We start from the raw sequence: 213 nt of genomic DNA on the forward strand, positions 1-213 counted from the left end.
TTTCTGTCATTCAGTGTGGATGTTGTCCTCTTTTTAATTATTTTAAATTTATAAAGTATATTTGTTAATTTGATTTACATATTTACTGCCTTACACCTTCTAGTTTGATTACTATCATAAAAAAGTTTTCTTTCATATCTCCCACCTTCTTTGTCCTGCATTTGAATCATCATCCAACATTTACTATATTCAGCACATACAACAAATTTATAT

At 26.8% G+C, this 213-nt stretch overlaps 1 pseudogene; it reads left to right on the top strand.

Annotated features, from left to right (window-relative positions):
• LOC119423539 overlaps positions 1–213 on the top strand; it is a 14537-nt pseudogene that overhangs the window by 913 nt on the left and 13411 nt on the right.

Source organism: Nematolebias whitei, chromosome 17 (genome assembly GCF_014905685.2).
Source record: "Nematolebias whitei isolate Nwh7 chromosome 17, NemWhi1, whole genome shotgun sequence".
NCBI lineage: Eukaryota > Metazoa > Chordata > Actinopteri > Cyprinodontiformes > Rivulidae > Nematolebias > Nematolebias whitei.